This window comes from Suricata suricatta, chromosome 6 (assembly GCF_006229205.1).
Source record: "Suricata suricatta isolate VVHF042 chromosome 6, meerkat_22Aug2017_6uvM2_HiC, whole genome shotgun sequence".
Classification (NCBI taxonomy): Eukaryota; Metazoa; Chordata; class Mammalia; order Carnivora; family Herpestidae; genus Suricata; species Suricata suricatta.
In genome coordinates, this window is record NC_043705.1 from 60,782,415 (window position 1) to 60,804,182 (window position 21,768).

A 21,768-nucleotide genomic window follows, 5' to 3' on the forward strand; every position below is an offset into this window, starting at 1 on the left:
TTTTTATGAGATGGATAGCATCTCCAAGATAAAATCTGCCTGGTTAGAGGTGATCTAATACATTTAATTATCTTGCAGCCTTGCCTCACCAGACTTTGTTTGTTGCCCTATGGATAGAGAAAAGGCACAACAATAATTCAGCTGGTGGTAGACTATCTTCATTACACATACAGTAAAACTTTGGATTGAGAATAACTTGTTCTGTGAGTGTTCCACAAGGTGAGCAAACATTTCTAATAAATTATAACTTGATCAATGAGTGATATATCCTGCATTATGAGGAGTGCACCCATGTTCACACTGAGCCAGTGGTTCTTGAAATTTGCTTTGATACATAAGTGCTTTGGATTACAAGTGTGTTTCTAGAATGAATTACATTTGCAAACCGAGGTTTTACTGTATATAAAATGACAATATATATAATCCCCAAAATATCTCTTATTACCTATTCTGAGACACAGCCACAGCAACAACTGCAATTAGAGAAAGGTTAACTATATTTTACTGCTCACTTGAGTGGACTCTCAATTCTGTCCTGGGCGTTGTTATGTAAAAGTCCCAGCAGATCATGTGTCTAAGTGAAATGTTCCGTTCACTATAATAATAGAGATGGACCACTTTTTCCTCCCTGGTGATTTGAAATAGTAAGATCTACTAAATTATTATTATTTTTAATGGTCACATTTATCTTTAGTAGGGGGAAAAATAAAGCCTAATCCAAACCAGTCATCAATAGAAAGCCTGTCAGTTGGGAAAAAAATGATGTTATAAGCTGCAATTTGCAATATGTGACAGTAATCATTACTTTAGGTTAAGCTTAACTATAAAGGACTGTGAATGAAATGGGGGATGCCTGTAAAAGAAAATTTTTGAGTAAGTGTAGAAATCTGAATTAAATGTAGACATTTAACAATCCAGGTTTGCCACACACAGATTTCATCAAAGATATTGTATTGAATGCTCTTCAGAAAGAAGGAAGGTTGGTCTGAGATTTTTAAAGCAATCAGATTTATAAATTTATAAAGCAAGCAGAAAGGAATTGCTGAGTACATGGGTATACCTAAACAAATATTGACTCAATAAAACAAAAGTAATACTGTCATGTAGGATTAAACACAGTGTAAAACTCATGTATGTAATGACTTGTATATAAATCAAACGGAAATGCAATTGAAATTCAGTTCCTTGTATCTCAAGAGTGAGGATCAAAGGATAAATGACTTTAAATTGTGAACAGTAGAAGAGGGGACAAGATTAAATGATAAAATGACATTTAAATTTTAAACATTTAAAATTTTCCATGGTAATCAATAAATGGATAGAATATAAAGCTCCCAATGTAATTTGAGAAAACTATAGAATATTAAAATTATTCAGTGTACAAGAGGGCAGGAAAAACAAATGCACAGAAAGGCAGAGGACATGGGAAGCACATAAAAGTGATGGCATAAGTAAATATGAACACTGTAAAAATAAAAAAGCTTTACTTACAAAAAATTTGAAAGAAAGAATAGAAAATAAAAACCCCGTGATGTATTATTTTCCAAAATCATATTAAAATGTGAATAAAAAATTAAAAGTAAAATCAAAGAGTGGGTGCCCGAATGGTACAGTCAGTTGAGTGGTGGAATCCTGATTTTAGCTCAAGTCATGATCCCAGGGTCCTGGATTGAGCCCTGTGTTGGGCTCCACACTGAGTATGAAGCCTGCTGGAGATTCTCTCTCTCCCTCCCTCCCTCCCTCTGTTCCTCTCCCCCACTGGCACGCTTTCTTCCTCTCAAATTAAAAAAATAAATAAATAAAAATAATAAAGTTAAAAAATAAAATAAGATGGTAGAAAAAGTCATGCCAAACAAAAGCTTACCAAAAGGAATAATGATAAAATGCTCTTTAAGGAGGATTTTCTTGAACCCAGGCCATTTTCCCCTGGATTCACTCATCATTCTCCCTGGCTGTGCCCATTAATACAGGGTTCTGGCCCTGCAGGCTTCATGCCACCTGATAGAAGCAGCAGTGGCATAAGACTGAGGTGGGCAGGAAGGGAAGAGACAGAGAGTTGATACTGTCCTCTGTGCATTAGGCTGTGGGTACCTCAGGGGCCTCCTTTTACATGTAGTAGAAGCACTGGATGGACAGATCCAACCTGGGTCCTGGGCTCAGGTACTGCCCGCACCTGCCACTTCCCTCCAATCTAAGTATGGTAGAGGCTGCCTTCTCATTGCTAATTCCTAGGCTGTCTCAATACTTCCTGCTGGCCTCTCAACAATCCTGTGGAGGTTAATTCTTGGTTTTAAATTCCCTCTCTTTCAACCACTTCTTGTGGTTTCTGTTTTCCTGATTGGACTTTGACTTCAGAGTAGAGATCACCATATGATGATGCAGCTTTTTTTTCACCAGGAACATGTAATGATTTCAATTTGGTACCATAACTTCAAGAGATACAACACACACACACACACACACACACACACACACACACACACAAACGGATAGAATTACAAATAGAATTAGGTAACAACCATCACACCAGGATATTATTTTAATGTTCATTTGTTTATGAGAGACAGAGAGACAGAGTGCAAGCAGGGGAGGCACAGAGACAGTGGGAGACACAGAATCTGAAGCAGGATCCAGGTTCTGAGCTGTCAACCCAAGCCGGGTGTGGGGCTTGAACTCACAAACCATGAAATCATGACCTTAGCTGAAGTCGTATGCTTTAACCTTTAACCTTTAACGACTGAGTCACTCAGGTGCCCCAACACAAGATTTCAACATACCCAAAGCAAAATTTCTGTGAATTCCTATTTCTAGGAAAACTGTATATAAGGTATCAATTGAAAAACAACTCTCGGGTACACAATTTGTGTTTGTGCTCTCTATCCTCACTCTCCTGTGAGAACATCTGGAATGCCTACTACATGCTATTACTGTGCATCTGGGGGCTGGGGGCCTGAGATTTTCTAATTTGGTGGGAATTCAGTCAATTCACACTATTATGAAATAGAAAAAGTATAATGGTAGAGACGTGTAAAGTGCCATAGGAGAGAAATTGACTATGAAGAAAATTAAAACTAGGCCTTGAAGAATAAAAAGGGATTTGTGAGGGAGGGAAAAGGTCAAAAGCATATTAAAATTTTCCTTGCTATATCCAATTCCGCTCATACATTTAGCATGCCAGCCACAATTTCTGGCATTGTGCTAAAATAATGTAAAAATAGAGCAGCTACCCTTTGGAGCTCATAGTCCACTGGGAAACCTGAGAAGACTCTGGAGGGACCTGCCGTCCAGGCAGCAGAAGGTAAAGCCAAGGAGAGCCTCCTACAGGAGGGTAAGAAAATATAAGGATTTTGAAAAACGAGGCAGGTTGTGTATCAGAAGAACGGGGCCCTGGTGAACACGGATGCGGAGGGACACTGTTACAGCAGGTGAGAAAATACTCCTGTGAAGGAAAACGTCTCTTTTACTTTCCCTTTAAAAAAAAAAATCCCCTCTATAGTCCATCAGTCGTGCAAACTGAATTCCTATTAACAAAAGGTCGCCTAGCACGATGTTTCTGTAACTGCAACTCTCAAGTCAGACTATTTTAAACGAGGCGATGTTCTCAAAAGAGGCGAGACAAAGATTGTACTTCATACTTCAACTCTGTCGTCAGTACTGTCATTCAGAAAGACATCCTTCCACTTTAATAAGTCATTCTGGATTTTTGTTTGGTTAGTATCCCTTAAAGTACAAAGGAAAGAAAGTAAATTTCCAAAGCCCAGAAATATCAGTTGTTGTTTAAGGCAGCTTTGTTTACTAACTCTAGAAGAAAACTGTGAAGCAAGGGAAAAAAATAAAAAAAACCTTATTTCCTTTAGGTAGAATGTTTTCTCAATTTTATTTTTCTTTCCTGAATTTCCCCTTAGGTCTTCAAGTGTTTCTTCAGTTCCTAAACAGTATGTGAGTCACTGCTTTGGAAATGGTATAGACTACACACTAAACTCAAGACTGACAAACTGCTTATTAAAGCCTTTAAAGTCTTAACACAAATAAAGAAGTTTTGTAAATTTTCAGGCAGCATTTCAGTTGGTCTGCTGTTCTATAAACATCATAACAGAGAAGTGGGAAGGGATAAAGCCCACTCATGGGGCAAATTATTTTCCTTTTCCCACCAATAATTTTACCCCTTCCAGAAATTTTAATGGGGTAAGGACCCTCTTCTAATAAAAGACCAAAAAAAAAAAAAAAAGAAACCACTTCTTGTCACAATTTTGATCTCATCTCACTGTTTCCTTTCTTACTGAATATTGATGCTATTCTGAATCGCTAAGTATCCTAAAACCAAAATACTGAATCCTGAATACCCTATAATCTGCCATAGAAATAGGCTGCAAATTCCACGAGAGCCAGAGAAGCAGCCTTCAAAAGTGGAATAGAAGACCTCACAATTTCTGGAAAATATAGTTTTAGAAATCAAGTCTATCCATCATTACCATTGGCAATCAATGGCCTAATTCACTAACACAATTATCAACAACTGAGATGCATATATGATTTTTGCATTTATTTTTTTTGGATTTTGCTTATTTTGTTACATCCTAAAACACAACTTTATAGTGTTTAACTAATCCCTTCTACAATTCATTTAACCTTTAAAAGAACCAAGATATTAAGAAGTTCTAGGTATATTTGCATACAGGTTCACAGAGTTATACTTGTATTAAAAATTTGACAGATGTCAGATTACTCCAAAAAAATACATTACCAAAGAAGCATTTATTATTTAAAATAATACCTTTCAACATGCCCTCCAACTCCCAGACCGGCATATATTACTCCCTAGAGAGAACTGATCAATCACACCTTTTATGAAAAGCTGTATCACTCTGCTATATTGTATTTCCTTTATACTTCACAAGAAATAGTTTTACTCAAATAGTAAGTGTAAAAATTATTTTGTAGTCTTCCCCAGAATCTTGACATTTCAAGTTTTTGAGAGTCCTGTGTTTTTTAATCTGACCTTTTCTACCTAAATATCATATTTTTGCATTGCATTTTGAAAACTCAGTAACATTTTTAAATGAACATTGTGTGCTTTCGATTTGAGAGTATACAAAGCAACATGGAAGAGCAAGTTCCGTTTTTTAATTTAAATTATTTTCATGGCTTTGAGCAAACTTTAACCTTTAAAACAGCCCAGGTACAATTCTGATTAACATCTCCACTATTTAGCCTGGTGATTTAGCAGAGATGAACTCTGTCCCCTATAGCAGTGGAAAACAAACTGTTTCTTATCTGAACCAATTGAGAAAAAAATAAAATAAAAACATTTCCACACCACACGTCCCTTCGTTCAACATGGAAACATTATTATTGATTTCTATGATGCAGCAATAGAGAAACTTTCTAAGTGAATGCACACAAGAGTATCAACAAGAAAATCAACGTTTTATTAGACAGTAAAATATTAATATATACAACTATGTATGATTTCAACATGAAGGCTCATCCCTGATACCTACATAGTACTTTAGAGTTCCCAGAGAATATTCATATACATTATGTTACCAGAAAAAAAGTATGAATTAGGCATTACTACATTATTTTGAGTTAATGGAATCAGAGCCATGAAGTATGTTGCTTATTTTCATAGGAAAAATTAACTCTGATTATAGTCTTGGAGTCACGCTTTTATATTCCATGATATATTAATTCTGATGCACCCTAGATACTCTACCACCAAAGAATAGGCTTTTTTTATATATAAACAAAGTATTTTTAAGAATATCTTTGCTGTGTGACTAAAGAAAGCTAGGGTTTTCTTGGTTTCTAGTGCCTAAGTATGTATATCTGGACCACAAGCTTCCAGTCACTAGCAAAAGGGTTCTGGTTTGGGTTCCAGCTCCTGCAGACCACCTAGTCACCTGCTTTCTCAGCCTGCCACCAGTCTGCCCATAATTCTTCACTCCAAACACAGGAGCAGATCTCTTTTTTAATTCTACAAAACTCTGCTTAGTCCAAGCTGTAACTCTAAACTAAACTTTAGTGAAAGCTTGGAGATAGCGGAACAAAATTACAACTCAGAAAAGAAAATGTTAGCACTGGACAAGGGCCATAAATTCTCCAGGACACCACAAAGGATGAGACTGCACAGCTTAAGTCTTCCTGGCTCTCCCTTACCGTGTTGTCCATTCTCCTGTTGTCAGATGGCAGGAGCCAGTTTATCTCCCTCAATGGTCATGTTTTGAACCTGACTTCTACCTTCGCCTTCTCTAGATTGCTGCAATGATGGAGGGAGATGTTAGTGTCTACTCCGCCGCTCTTGCCTACCTCCAATCAAAATCTTAATAAATATTCAGAATTAAGACAAACTTTCAAATCAGTGTGAAGATTAGTTTGGCTTGATATACCCAAAACAACTTGTGATTTGTTTTTGCAACAAAAAATACCCACTAATGTCTTCCATTCATTCAAAAAAACAGTTTTTGCTTAAAAAACAGTTAGAAACTACTGCTGACAACCTTAAAACAATTACTTCCCCTCTGTGATAAAGACTGACAGCTGATCACCAAATTCATTCCCTTTGTTTTGGCCACACATCCCAGTCTCCTTTGCACTTACCTGTGCCATAGTAGCCAAAAGACTGTAAGAGTAAAACCAACCACTTCTCGATTATACCCATAAAAATATTTTGTGCATTATCATTCATGCTTTTCCGTTTTTGTGGCTTCAGGCAGAAGAGCCTGCCAACCTTGGAAGCCACATGTTGAAGGTGGCAAAGCCACAGACAGCAGCCGGGTCTCTCAATCATCAGGAGGAGAATCTCTTGTCAGGAGCAAGGGCACTGGACTATTTGGTAAAAACAGTTTTCTTGTGTTAAAAGATATAACGTTTTCAATAATAATACCATATTTCCTTAACTAATGCATCTGTTTTCTACCCTATTAAGATTTTTAAAAATGGTCGTTTTTTCAAAACATGTTTTATAGCTTTATGGTACGGGTTCTTTGGCAGAGAAGCAGGAACAACGATGAAAGCAATAATGGCCCCAGTTCTTCCTGAATCTTCCTTTTCTGGTTGTTGGCGGCTCTTTCTGCTGGGCTTTAGGAGAGCTGGATGAGTAAGGCAACCCCCAAACTGTCTCAGCGCCACCAATTTACCTGTTTTGTGCCTACAATACGTGGCCTAGGGCAGGCACACTACTAACAGGAAACCAGGACAGATTATGGATTTTAGTTCCCACTTTTTTTTGTCTTAACATCTCCCCTAATCTCTAGTTTTTCCTCAGGTTCTGCCTCTTTCTCATGAGTCTGCTTCAGAAGAAATTTCCTTTCAGTTTTATTGCTTTTTAGTTGCTAAAAATTTGTTTGACATTAGATTTTAAGGTTTTATTCAAAAGTAACATGTACTGAAAAAACTCCAACCCTATTTCACTATGACGCCCTTTTAAAGGAAGAAAAGCAATGCACCTTGCCCCAGATTGCATTACCTGAAACTGTAGAATCACGAAAATATAAACTCCCATCCCTCCATTTCTGATAAAAGATGAGAATGCCCTGGCTAAGGAACAAAGATAAAGTAAAGGCACATTGGCAAGGGGTTTGGGATCAGGGCTAAATGGGCAAAGTGGCTAAAATACAGGGGCTGGAGACCTGTGAGACACACACCACTCTGCAAACCACTGGACACCGCTGATCCTGTCACTCTCGAGCTCTCAGGTTTTTCCTTATTAACCCCAAATCTTCCTAAAGGAAGTTCTTACCTGGTTGCTTTATTTGTTAACTACTTTCCCACTTCTTAACTACTTAATTAACTTATGCAAATAAGGTGAAGCGGCACAGATTCTGTGGAACACTGCAGTGGTTAGGAAATGGGCTTTGTAGTCCGAAACATCTGTGTTTGAATCCAGACCCTCCTACTTAAAAAAGAACTAAAAATGATCCCACTATGTTGCTTGTTTTTCACAAGTAAAATTTATATGAGTATTTAATTCATATGGTTATTATGATAGTTAAATGAGGTGAATGAACGTAAATTACTTGCTAAAATTATCGGTATGGGTAAATAATAAATGGCATTGTCATTCATTGAATCCAATCTCTCTCCTCAGTCTTTTTCCTCTTGACCTATCAGAAACATTCAACAATAGTGAATACCATGAAACTGTCCCCTTTTTAGGGCATCATTAATACATATCTCCTCCTGAATGGGAAATGCTCTTTATTGTGACATTCAATATCTCCCATCAGCTGTACTTAGCTGTAGATTTTCAATATTATTTCCAAAAAAATACTCTTCATAAACTTTCACTTTACCCCAAGGAAAATTGAATCGATCCTCCAGATATACATCTCAAATTCTAGATTTGTTATCTCTTCATTCTAGTCCTTCTGTTTGAAATTACTTTTTTTAAAAATTTTTAATGTTTTTAATTTATTTTTGAGAAACAGAGAGAGACAGTGAGAGCAGGGGAGGGTCAGAGAGAGGGAGACACAGAATCCAAAGCAGGCTCCAGGCTCTGAGCTGTCAGCACAGAGCCCAATGTGGGGCCTGAACCCACCAACCACAAGATCATGACCTGAGCTGAAGCTGGACGCCCAACTGACTGAGCCACCTAGGCGCCCCTGAAATTACTTTTTAAGCCACCGTTGCTGCACTTTCCATCATCTCAGGGGAATTCCTATACATTTTAGAAGCCCAGAGTTTTATAGAATAATATCATGCTTTATTTATCATGGTCTTAAGTGATTGGATCATTACACAAATTGTTCTTTTTCCTTATTTTAACTTGATGGAAATTGCCATAACTTCTTGTCCATTAACATTTTTATTGAGGGTTGTAAATAAACAACCTTTATTTGGACCAGATTGGTCCAGAACAACTGGATTTGCATTTTGTCTAAGCAACAAATATAAGAATCCTGATATGGATTGTTGTTTTTCAACAGAGGTGAGACAAACTAATCCAGCAAGTGACATTTTCTATGACATGTTTTATGCCTAACTTGTCACTGGTAATTGAAACAGAAGGTAGAGTGGTTTTAAACCTTCCTGATAGGATATCACTTTACTGTGGTTTGTCAATTTTTGCTTCCCTTTCTGTTTCTAAACAGTTCATGGCTCAGATAAGAAACCCAAGTTTATTTGGAAAAATAGTGTGGATTAGTTAAGGTAGCAGGAGTGACAGAACAAAGATAGATCCCATGATAGTGGAACCTACAATTTCTAGGAGCACTTTTAATCTTCTCCTCTTAACTTTAAGAACTTCGTGCGCATTTCTCAAAGACAAGGACAAGTTGTTTTATGTCTCCTGTTATGTGCCTTCAGGTTTTATAAATATTGCTATGGAGTTGTCAACTGCATGTTAATAAACCTTTTCAAAATACAACTTGCCAATATATTCATGATCTCAAAAACTCAAGAAACACAAACACTTACTAGAATATTTAATATAAATGTATAACCCATATCTCTATTTCCTAGAATATTTCTTGGTTAAATATTATTTATTTCCATGAAAACATCATATTGGCATTTTTTAAAGATTTTTATTCTTTCCACACATTTATCTAAATGAGTATTGTGTGTGTGATTGGAACAAGAATAAATCCTCATGAGGGCTTATGTAAGTTCAGGTCTTCTAACAAGCAGATTTCAATATGGAAATAAAGGAAAACACTCAAAAGATGTATTAGGGAAAATGCCTATGTGACCAAATTAAAAGGGCAAGAGGGAAGGTGGTACTGGGAAACCTATCCCACTGGAAGTAGCATTGACCTGGTGAGGGAGAGAGGAAGGAAATGCATTGTGTGGGGCAGGGGAGTCTTACATGGCTGAAGCCCAGCACCTTTGGTTTCAGTCAATTATATTCTTTGATGTCAAAGATCTGAGGGAACATTGTAATGGAAGCCATAGAACTCAAATATGAAACCCTTTATTATAGAAGAAAAATAAGAAAGTATATAGAAACTTTTTCTTAAGTGATAAGGTTATGTAGTAGCATTCTCTCATTATTTCAACACTGCTATTTATGATGTTTATAGTTTTACTGTTGTTTATTAGAACATCCCATTAGTTTTTCCACTGAAAAAAAAACAGCAAAGTGCTTAACATGAATGGGTGCTTTATGCCTATCTTTGAGGGCAACCAAGGAAAGGTTTGGGCAATCATCATTACAAACCACAGTAACTTCTGGAAGAAGACATTTAAAGAATATATTGAAAGGTATCTCCTTTAGATAAGTAAAAACACAAAATTGAGCTCTTAAATATGCTACAAAGGAGGATAAGAACATATACAGTAAAATCCTGGTTTGTGAGAATCATTTGTTCCAGAAATGTGCTTGTAATCCAAAGCACTTGTATATCAAAGCAAAGTTCAAGAACCATTGGGTCAGTTGTGATCATGTTATTTTGGCACCAGGTACTATTCATACTGTAAGACATCACTCACTTATCAAGTTAAAATTTATTAGAAATGTTTGATTGTCTTTTCAAACACTCACAGAACAAGTTACTCACAATCCAAGGTTTTACTGAATATATATGTTCATATATATGTACATACATATAGTACAAGTCTCATAAATATGTAGCTCTGATAATTCCTTAAAATAGTCCAGGCTTTCAATTATTTACCATGTCAGATCCTTACAACTTTCACCTAAAAACATCAGTCGTTCACTCTTAGAGGTCTCCTGATTCACTATACGGAGTAGTTTGGATCTGCTTACTTTTAAAAACAGAAAAGTACAGTTTTTGGTTCTAATTTGTAATTTTAAATTAAAAATTAGTAAGCTAATGACAAGTGAATATATTGAAAGGATTTTTCTACACATTTCCTCTGTTGGAGAATGAAGAATTTCCAAGAGAACCTAAGAACTATACAATTAGTAATATGTGGCCAATGAGAAAATGGTCATAAAGATATATGATTATATTCTTGCCAAATGCAGTCATCAGTTATGTCAGTAACAAAGAGGTTATTCCTACTAGAGGAGATGAAAGGTACTTGGAAATGCCTCACTCTCTTCTGAGTTCTTCATATCACAATGAAGACACCTAAAGATACTTGGTACACTCACCATTAAAGCTGATTTTTCTCCATATTTGTTTTTATGATTGATCAATGTCTCAATCACCATAAATATTATGTGTTGATGATGATTGGCTGTTTGGAAGGCAATCTCTATTGCCCAGCATTGCTCCTGGAACCTGCTGGGTGCAGTGCTTTGAGCCACGCATGTAACATTTTAAATGGTGTTTTATCAACTGGTATCAACTACCATTGGAAATCATAGTAAGAGAAACTATGAGAAACATAAGAAAAACTAAAAATCAACAAAGTAAGATTGTCCTATCTTAAAAATAATGGATGTTTTATTCCTCATTATTTTTCTTCATAATACTTCTCCCCCCCTCTTTTTTAGGTGGAAGTTGTTATAATGATGGAAAGACAACAGACTAAGAAGCAAGATGTGGGAGGGACTTGATTTTTCCCTGTAGGTTTAACTTGGGAGATGGTATTATTTCACTGACTTCTGTATTCATTACATTTCACCAATGGCCCCCAAGATATGCCAGTAATGGGGAACAGGTTGGAGGCACCTTCTACTTTGATATACATGCATATAAATCAAGGGTGTAGCTAACTGGTGATGAATTTGAAGGTGGAAACTTTATTATTTAAATTTGGGACAGGAATAAAAGAGAAAGGTAGTGATAAAATCATGACCTACTACACAAATCTCCTTTCCATTCTTTGTTAACAAAGCTGGGCAATCTTAAGGGGAATTGAGTAGACATCAAGTAAAAAATCTTGTTTTTTATTTTTTAAGTGTATTTATTTATTGTGAGTGAGAGAGACTAGAGATAGAGATAATATAAGATATAAGATAATATATTATAATAAGAGAGACAGAATCCCAAGCAGCCTCCACACTGTTAGTACAGAGCCTAATGTGGGGCTCAAACTCACCAACCGTGAGACTGTGACCTAAGCCAAAATTAAGAGACAGGTGTTTAACCAATGAGCCACCAGGTTACCCTCAAGTGGAAACATTTTAAATGTTCCACTTCAATGAAGTAAAAGTTTAATAAATTTCATTTTCCTATGTATGATTAATAATAACTGAAATTTACCAAGACTTCGGTAGGCATCAGTGTATCCTAATCACTTAATATGGATTTTCTGGTTCAGAAGATACTCTGTTAATACACTCTATTGTATTGCCCATTTCAGGGGTGAGGATTCTGAAATATGAAGTGTGCCCAATGTCTTGCCCAAGATCTTGTTAGCAGGAACAAAAGGATGTATCCAGAGCCTTTAGACTAAAACACTTGCTTTATTGTCTCCCTTGCTGCTACTGAGAGAAAGACCCTACACGGAGGTTATCTCATGGATAAAGTTATGGTATCAGTGTCTGCACAACTGACTTTTAAGAATTTTTTAGAGGAGAGGCACCTGGGTGACTCAGTTGGTTAAGTGTCTGATTTTGGCTCAGGTCAAGGTTCATGTGTTCAAGCCCTGTCTCAGGCTCTGGGTGGACAGCTCAGATCCTGGAGCTGCTTCAGAGTCTGTGTCTCCTCTCTGCCTCTTTCCTGATCGTGCTTGATCCCATGCTCGCTAGCTCTCTTTCTCTCAAAGATAAATAATAAAAACATTTAAAAAAAATTTAAGGAATTTTTAGAAGAGATGCCTGTGTTTGGTAAGAAACTATATAAGTTGGATTTAAAGCTTTTAAGATTCTTTTTGTTTTGTTTTGTTTTTTGTTTTGCTTTGTTTATTCTTCCAACATTTTATTTAAATTCAAGTTAGTTAACATATAATATAGTGTTGGTTTCAGGAGTAGAATTTAGTGATTCATCACTTGCATACAAACCCAGTGCTCATCACAATAAGCACCCTCCTTAATGCTTATCACCCATCCAGCCAACCACCCCCCTCCCACCATCAACTCTCAATTTGTTCTCTATAGTTAAGAGCCTCTTATCACTTGCCTCCCTCTCTGTTAAATACCAAAGTTTTAATCAAACTTCCACAAATGACCCACTAGTATTACTTAGTAATATTCTGTAATTTTCAAAGGTTCACGTCTTTCGTGGACTTTGTTTCAGATTGGTTGCAACAGATTTTAAAAGGTGTGGGGCGCCTGGGTGGCTCAGTTGGTTAAATGTCCAACTTGGACTCAGGTCATGATCTTGTGGTTTGTGGGTTCAAGCCCTACGTCCGGCTCTGTGCTGACAGCTCAGAGCCTGGAGCAAGCATGCTTCAGATTCTGTGTCTCCTCCTCCCCTATTTGTGCTTGCTCTTTCTTTCTCAAAAATAATTAAGCATTATTAAAACTTAAAATACACATTTTAAAAGGTGAGAGAAGAAGCTTTCACTTTGCAGATGTCAGTCATTGCCTCTCTTGGGTTCTCTATTGCAAGCCTTATGACCTTGTAGAGGCCTGACAGGTTTCTCTTAAAGCCCCTGAAGGTGTCAGCAAGGCCTGAATTGCTGCTGACAGAGGCTCAGTAGGGGCTGGACTCAGGAATCCTTTCTTTTTTTTTTTTTTACCGAATATTTTTTTCCATAATATTTTATTGTCAAATTGGTTTCCATACAACACCCAGTGCTCTTCCCCACAAGTGCCCTCCTCCATCACCACCACCTCTTTTCCCCCCTCCCCCTTCCCCTTCAACCCTCAGTTCATGTTCAGCATTCAATAGTCTCTCAAGATTCTAAGTTTTATAAATTTACTCCATTCAGTAACATACTGATATTATGGACCAAAAAAAAAAAAAAAAGAGTTCGGTTTAAAGTACAGGTACACACTTGGTTTATGAATGCCATTAAGAAGTCTTAGTCATATTTTTGGAACATGTAAAAAGTCTTTGGCTACATAACTATTAGAATGGCCCAAATCCAGATAAGTGACAACACCCAAAGCTGGCCAGGATGGAGAGCAACAAGAACTCTCATTCATTGCTGGTGGGAAGGCAAAATAGTATAGACACTTTAGAGAACAGTTTGGTGGTTTCTTACAAAATTAAACATGCTCTTACCAAATGATCCAGCAATTATACTCCTTGGAATTTACCCAAAGTAGTTGGAAATTTATATCCACACAAAAGCCTGCATGGGAATGTTTACAGTATCTTTATTCATGATTGCCAAAACCTGGAAGCGACCAAGATGTCCTTCAATAGGTGAAAGGACAAATAAACTGTGGTACATCAGAAAATGAAATTTTGTTTAACACTAAGAAAAATGAGCTATCAAGCTATGCAAAGACATGGAGGAAACTTAAATGTACATAACTAATTTAAAAACCAACCTAAAAAGGCTACAAACTGTATGATTCCAAATATATGAGGTTCTCAAAAAGGCAAAACTATGAAAGTAGCAACAAGATCTGTGGTTTCTAGGGATTAAAGTAGGGAGGACGAATAGGCAGAGCATGGAGGATTTTCAGGGCCGTGAAAGTACTTCGTGTGATACTTTAACGATGGACACATGTCATTAGACATTTGTGCACACCTATAAAATGTGCAATACCAGGTGTGAACCGTAATTCATACTTCGGACTCTGGGTGATTATGATGGGTCAGTGTCAGTTTATCAATTGTAACAAAGGTGTCACTCTCACAGGGGATGTTAATAATGAGGGAAAATATGCATGTGTACGGGCAGGAGGATATGAGATGTACCTTCCATCCGGCTACACTATACGTCTAAAACTCGTGGGAAAAATAATAAGTTTAAAACAGCCATTGGAAACACCACAGAGGAAGAGCAATTTCTCTTGTCCCTCTTCTGTTTTGCAGGATCTTGATTTGTCCCTCAGCCTTTTCCTAATTACTACAATTCCTCTCCCTGTCAGATGCAGTTTCTCCCCTTGCACCCCTCACATACATGCTAGTCTCATTCTTCCTTCCTACCCTGCAATAATGCCAGTTAATTACAATGAGGATCTGATGTGCTAAAAGAGGAGCAAAGAGATAAAGAAGACAAACATGAGAAAGAAAGAAGAAGAAAAATAAAATATATCACTATTTTGGGATAAAATAGCTGCTTTGAGGTAAAATGAATATGCAAAGTATTTGCCATGTATTTCTCCATATCTTATTGTCAATAACTCTCTTCATTCATTTTCTCTAACTGCAGTTCTCGATAACCTTGAGCAGCAACAATGAGAATAGCAACAGAAGAGATAAGAGGAAGAACCTCTTCCAACCACTGCTCCTTAATTTCCCAGGATCCACATTCTGTTCCTTACCATTCCTTTTAAATTGTCTTCTTTTAGATACTTAATCTGTTAAATAGAAACTTATAAACTTGTCTGAGATCCTAATGACCTTATTTTAAACACTAAATATATTTATAATTATATGTAAATATAAGTATATATAATACATATAATTATGTTATGAGCCACATTTTAAATACAACCAGTTTCTGAGATAAGAAGAGATTGCAGCTAAATTATACATATACACACACACATTCTCTTTTTCTGGTCTGGCTGTATCTTACTTATGTGGTATAATCTACTGCAGTATCTTGCATCTTAGGTCCTTTGAACCTGATATCCTGGTAGAAAAATGGAGGGCGAATTTGAAGATAAGGAAAAAAATCATTGGTATTATATCTATATTACTTAAAATAGCTCATTTACAACTGATAAGAAATCACAGTTTGAAAGTTGCTTGTGTTTACATCTCTCCTTGTGTTTCTCCTGTTCTTTAAAAAACGTGTAGGAAAGTTATGGGGAAAAAGTTACAGAATACACTACAGAAGGATTATGTGGTGAGATTTCATAAGTAGAAATTCTTACTGGGTGTAAGAAACCATATCCACAAGGAAGAACCCATCTCCCACTAGAAAACACTCCCCCAACCCCCACAAAAAACTACAAGGTGGGCACTGCTCTCACTTTAAGAAAGAACCTAGTCATTTGGTTGGGAAAATTACTACACATTTGGCAAGAAACAGGAATAGGATACAAATGAAGGTTTGTTCTCAAGTAAATTGCTAGTGAATGGTGAATTATTTTGCTGAATGAAATTTTTCTAAGACTTGATTCTCAGAGAAATAACCCAGGTTAGGTTAAATCTATCAAAATAGAGAAATTTTAAAGGAGTATATACTGTTTGGGCTGGGAAGGAATATAGCCATCAATTTCTACTTAACAGGTAAGAAAACTGACCTCCAAATACATTAATTAATTTATCTATATATTAATTTCTAATTATTACAAATCTGAATTCCTAAAATACAACTGACTTCATAAAAATTAAAAGCTCTGTGGCACACAAATACAAAATAATAATAAAAGTTAAAAGAAAATGACAAGACAAATATTAACAACTTACAAAAAAAAGATTTTTACAGAAATAGTGGTTCAAATCAGTTACAGAGAGATGAACAATCCCATGGAAATGAAGCAGAGAATTGGACACACAGCTAACAACCACTAACTTATGAAAAACTATTCACTTACTATTAAAAAGAAATACCTCTGCTAATCTATGAAAAGGAGCAAGCTTAAATGTAGGATGGCACCCACAGACAAGTGACTGTCAGAAAGCACAGTCAGTGGCATATTACAAACAGCTTTCTCAGCTCATGAGAGCTGATTTTGTTCACTTATGCACAACTCTACCTTCAGTAACGTCATTGAGGTAGTTTGAAATTGGTGTTGGCTGAAGAATTTTTACCACGGAGTTTGTCAATCACTATCAATAGCGTTTTATGGTTTCGGTTTTTTTGTCTTTGTTTCTTAAGTCAGAGAACCACTCCTTAAGCATTCATCAGCATACCGTTATGTATGCTCACACTTTAATGTGACAATTTAACTCTTTGAGGAACCTGTGATTGCAGCTACAGCAGAGTTCGAGATGCCCCCTTCTGTTCCTGATTCATCACTGTCCCCTCTCTGTGAGGGACAAGTCAATCAGGAAGCCACTGTGCAGCCACAGCTTTTCAAGACTCTGGGAAGACACCTGTGGAACTACAAGTGGCGATTCACCAAATGGGAATTACTCTACCTAGATGCAACTTAAAGCCTTTGGAAATGGTATGTGCTGACTTGATCAGAAGCACAAAGGAAAAAAAAATCTCAAAGTGAAAGGACAGTCTAATGCCAACCAAGATTCTGAGAATCACTACACGAAAAACTCCTTGTGGTGAAAGTTCTAAGACTTGGGATCTTTCTCAAATGAGGATCCACAGGCGATTTATTGATTTGCACAGTCCTTCTGAGATTGTTAAGCAGATTACTTCCATCAGGGCTGCGCCAGGAGTCAACACCGAAGTCACCATTACAGATGTTTAAATCAACCTTTTTAATAAACTGATTATCAGTTGTAAATAAATAAATAAGTAAATAATAAATAAAATGAGAATTTAATTGCTACAACTTCCCCACAAGAATGCTATATAAAAATCTATAACCAAAATTTTAATTTTTTAATATAAATAATTTTTTTACATTTATTTATTTTTGAGAGATGGAGAGAGACTGCACAAGTTGGGAAGGGCCAGAAAGAGAAGGAGACACAGAATCCGAAGCAGGCTCCAGGCTTGAAGCTGTCAGCACAGAGCGCCTCGTGGGGCTGAACTCACAAACCGTGAGATCACTACCTGAGCTGATGTCGGAGGCTTAGCCGACTGAGCCACCCAGGTGCCCTTAAATAACCAAAATTTTAATGTGTATATATTGACTCAGCCATTTCGCTTTTATGAGTCTATCCTTAAGTCTATTTAGACAGGTGTGTAAATGTCTATGAAAAAATGATGAACATGGAGTCATTTAAAAAAACATAAAAACAAATGAAAACACTACAAATAACCAGTGATAAAAACTACAAAAAAACTTTGGACATCTAATCAAAGGAAAAATTTTGCATTCATTTGAAAACAAGGAGGTTCCACATATAATGATATGTAAATATCATATACCAAGTATCATTTTAAATGAAAAAAGAAGGCAGGTCACCAAATAGTAGACATAGTATGATATCTTTGTGTTAATAAAATTGTCTAGCCAAAAATAAGTAAACAAATAAAAGACATCTGAAAGGTTAAAAAAATGTTAGTTAAAACTATTTGCCTTTAGAGAGTGGGACAATATGATACATCAGGAGAAAAAATACATATAGAGATATACCTACAGACACACATATATTTTCTGTTATTCTAACACATGGAATCTTATGTGCACACACATATGATACATAAAATTTTATCCATATAACATACATATTATATATACATTATTCTTTCTAAATCATCCTAATTTAAATGTCTAATTTCATCATGAATTGTTTTTAAAGGGGAAATATTGCTTTAAATAAGATTAATAATTAAGTAAAATAATGACCTAGACTTTGAGTAAAGTATTATTTTTGTGTCTGTTTGCTTTAGTGTAATTGTTTAGTAGGTGCTACAGTGCTGAGGCCAGCTTGCCACGAAGGTTTACTCTGAAAGCAGAGACACTTTTACTTTCAATCAATATGAGAATAAAACTCGTAGAAATCTCGGAAGGCTAGCCTTACGTGGGATGTGGAGAGGTTTATTTTCTTCTTTAACAGAGACTTCATGATGGAGTGGATGCGTGGTTTATTGAACTTGCCATGAGTACAAGGGTGAAATTAAGCTTGTACATCTATGTTTTGCTAGGGGCAGTATAAGTAATTACAATATTTTGGATAATTAGTTGGCAATATTCATTAAGTATAAAAAAGTTTTAGTCTTCATTGACCCAGGACTTTTATTTCTAGTATGTTTGCTCTGATAAATAATCTGAAACAAGGAACAAGCTAATCAAGATGCCCAATCATAGCATTATCTATTTTAATGAAAAGTTGAACAGAGTTTAACTGTCTAGCAATGAAGAAATTCCACACAAAATAAAGCATTTGCATTCAATGGACAAGAACAACATGCTTCTTGATAATTTTTGTATGTCTCAGTACATCTTCTAACTCAACCTGATGAAAGTAAACAAATTTGACCCTTATGCAGTGTTTCCTACAGTACCATAGTCCACTAATATACACCAATTTGGTGTCATTCCTTCATTTCTCCCTGTAAGCCTTTCCCACATGCAATCCATCACTTAGTGGTTAGTTTTATGTAGTAAATATTTCTATATTTACTATATACTCCATGTTTACTACTAGCATACCCATATAAACATCAATTCACATTTGGGCTATTGTAACAGGATCCCAAACTGGTCTTTTAAAGTCTTAGTTCCTACAATTCTGTTCTTCACATGTAGCCAAAAGATCTTTCAAAACAAAAATATGACAAAATTGTTGCTGTATTCTCCTTGCTCTTTGGACTCCAAGCTGTATTACAAAACTGTAGCCATCAAGACAGTATGGTACTGGCACAAAGCAGACACACAGATCAATGGAACAGAATAGAGAACCTAGAAATGGACCTACAAACATATGGCCAGCTAATCTTTGACAAAGCAGGAAAACACACCCAATGGACAAAAGACAGTCTCTTTAGCAAATGGTGCTGGGGAAATGGACAGCAACTTGTGAAAGAATGAAACTAGACCACTTTCTTACATTATACACACACACAAAATAAACCCTCAAAATGGATGAAAGACCTAAATGTGAGATAGGAAACCATCAAAACACTAGAGAAGAAAACAGGCAACAACCTTTTTGACCTCAGCCACAGCAATTTCTTGCTCAACACATCTCTAAGGGCAAGGGAATTATTTAAAAAATGAACTATTGGGACCTCATCAAGATAAGCTTCTGCACTGCAAAGGAAATAATCAACAAAACTAAAAGGTAACCAATGGAATGAGAAAAGATATTTGCAAATGACATATTGGATAAAAGCCTAATATCCAAAGTCTTAAAAGAACTTACCAAACTTAAAACCCAAAAAACAAATAATCCAGTGAAGAAATGGGTAGAAGACATGAAGACATTTTTCCAAAGAAGATATCCAGGGCATCTGGGTGGCTCAGTCAGTTGAGCGTCTGACTTTGACTCAGGTCATGATCTCATGGTTTGTGAGTTCAAGCTCCACATCAGGCTCTGTGCTGACTGCTTAGAGCCTGGAGCCTGCATCAGATTCTCTGTCTCTCTCTCTCTCTCTGCCCCTCCCCAACTCATGTTCTATCTCTCTGTCTCTGTCTCTGTCTTTCTCTCTCTCAATTGTTAAAAAAATAAAAATTTTAAAAAAGACATCCAGATGCCCAACAGACACATGAAAAGATACTCAACATCAAAGAAACACAAATCAAAACAACATTCAGATATCACTTCACACCAGTCATAGTGGCTAAAATTCATAACTCGAAACAAAAGAGTTGGCAAGGATATGGAGAAATGGGATCCCTCTCACACTGTTGTTGGGAATGCAAACTGGTGCAGCTGCTCTGGAAAACTACGGAGATTCCTCAAAAAATTAAAAATAGAACTACCCTATGACCCAGGAAGAGTGCTACTAGGAATTTAACCAAAGGATACAGAAGTGTTGATTCAAAGGGCATATGCACCTCAATGTTCATAGCAGCACTGTCAACAATAGCCAAAATATGGAAAGATCCTAAATGTCCATCAACTGGTAAATGGACAAAGAAGAGGTGGTCTATATATACAATGGAATACGACTTGGAAATGAGAAAGAATGGAATCCTGCCATTTGCAACAATGTGTATGGAACTGGAGGGTATTATGCTAAGTGAAATAAGTGAAGAGAAAGACAGATATTACGTGTTTTCACTCATAGGTTGAACTTGAGAAACTCAGCAAAAGACCATGTCAGAAGGTAAGGGGAAAAAAATAGTTTCAAACTGAGAGGGAGGCAGACCCCAAGAGACTCTTAAATACAGAGAACTGAAGGTTGATGCATAGACAAGGGGGGAAATTGGTGATGGGCATTGAAGAGGGCACTTGTTGGGATGAACACCAAGGGTATACTGTATATACACTGTACGTTAGTTAATTTGACAATAAATTTTATATATAATAAAATAAAATAAATAAGTATAAATAAATAAATTTCAAAAGAATTAAATTGTACGTGTGTGTATGTCTATTTAAAATACCTGTATGTGTTCACATTAAATGCTAGACCATTTATATTTCATTCATTATAGAAACACAAACTTAAATTGTTCTAAAATTTATAAAAAATTCACAACATATCCCTATTTAAATATTCATGCTTAAGTATGAAAATATCTTTATGAAAGAATTACCCTATATGAAATCCCTGGTATACAGTCTTGAGGGTTTTAGTCCCTTTTTAATAATATTTCCTATTACTTCAAGATTATATCTTGGAAATTTATCACTTTTTTCATTTTTAATTAATGATATATTATTGTTGCTTCTGGAAACTTTTTAGGCAAAAAGAGGATTTAATAATTAAAAAATGAACAAATATTCCTTGGAAAAATGTGCCAGTAAGAGAAGCCATTTTCAGTTTCAATGTGCAGAGTGAGAGCTGTCTGAATCCCACTGTATCAGAGAGATATGCTGAAGAAGGAGTCACCAAGCAATATTAATGGTTTACTCAGCCTTTGGGTCATTTTTCAGTAAGTAAGGATAATCATCAAAGGTGAATGCTGTGGTATGTATGGTAAATACAAAGAGACTGTTAGCATGTGTCAAAGCAACAACTGACTGGATGAAGTTAAACAGGTAGAGACTCTTGGTACACAGGACAGAGGACAACCACCTTCTAAACTCAACTCTCCTGAAACAAAGGGCTAGAGCGTGTTTAAGAACTGGAAAGAGAGTAAGGAAGAGGGGGAACATA

The 21,768-nt window shown here is 36.2% G+C and overlaps 1 pseudogene; it reads left to right on the top strand.

The window, feature by feature from the left end:
- The window catches only part of LOC115293458, a 39,917-nt pseudogene extending 22,618 nt beyond the window's left edge, over positions 1-17,299 (top strand).
- The last annotated feature ends 4,469 nt before the right edge of the window (positions 17,300-21,768 follow it).